The 996-nt window shown below is 50.6% G+C and overlaps 1 non-coding gene across 1 annotated transcript; it reads left to right on the forward strand.

Moving 5' to 3' along the window:
• The first annotated feature begins 207 nt into the window (after nucleotides 1-207).
• Nucleotides 208-344, forward strand: LOC136509739 (small nucleolar RNA Z247). Its single transcript, XR_010772482.1, has one exon. It is a non-coding gene; the product is annotated as a small nucleolar RNA Z247 (small nucleolar RNA).
• The last annotated feature ends 652 nt before the right edge of the window (nucleotides 345-996 follow it).

Here is a 996-nt window from a genome sequence, read left to right on the forward strand (position 1 = left end):
TCCAAGGAGATCTAGGTGCAAGTCTCCAATTGTGCCACAGTGGCCGAGATCTTAAAAGTGATCTTAGAGATGACGGCTTCCCAGTCTCGGGGCCGTATCATCAACACACGCATGGCATTGCCCACAGCGCAAAAGGGCTCGTCTACAATCGCCGACTACTTCAACAAGATGAAATCTCTTGCTGACGACATGGCGGCCGTCGGCAAACGTCTTGAAGATGAAGAGATCATCTCCTATGTACTAGCTGGACTTGACATGGATTTTAATCCGATTGTCTCAGTTGTCGCGGCGCGTACGGAGCCGCTATCTTTGGATGAGCTCTACACCCAGCTAGTGAGCTAGGAACAGTGGATGGATCTCCTGCACGGTGGATCCGGTTCATCTGCTAACACGGCTACATGTGGAGGCCATGGCAGTTTCAACCGCGGCGGTGGTTGCCGAGGACGCGGGCGCGGCCGCAACCGTGGCAACAACAACAACAGCGGGCGCCCCCGGCAGAACTACAACGGCAATAAACCCATCTACCAGCTTTGCAGCAAGGAGGGCCACACCGGACTCCGCTGCTTCAAGCGGTTTGACGCTTCCTTCACCGGCCCATCAGAGCAATCCCGATCTACCTCCTCTACGTCATATGGGATCGACACCAACTAGTACACCGGCATTGGTGCTACCGACCACATCACGGGAGAGCTGGAGAAGCTCACCGTGAGGGACAAGTACCATGGAAACGACAAGGTTCATGCTGCTAATGGCGCAGGTATGAGAATCAATCAAATTGGTCAAAGTTTTGTTCGTACCCCAAATCAAAATCTCATCCTAAACAATGTTCTTTATGTTCCTGAAGCTAACAAAAGTCTTGCATGTGTCCATCGTCTTACATCTGATAACCATGTTTTTATTGAATATCATCCCAACTATTTTTTGATTAAGGACCAAGCGACGAAAAAAACCATCCTTAGAGGGGAATGTGAAGGCGTCCTCTACTCATTGAAGTCT

Source organism: Miscanthus floridulus, chromosome 15, assembly GCF_019320115.1.
Source record: "Miscanthus floridulus cultivar M001 chromosome 15, ASM1932011v1, whole genome shotgun sequence".
Lineage (NCBI taxonomy): Eukaryota > Viridiplantae > Streptophyta > Magnoliopsida > Poales > Poaceae > Miscanthus > Miscanthus floridulus.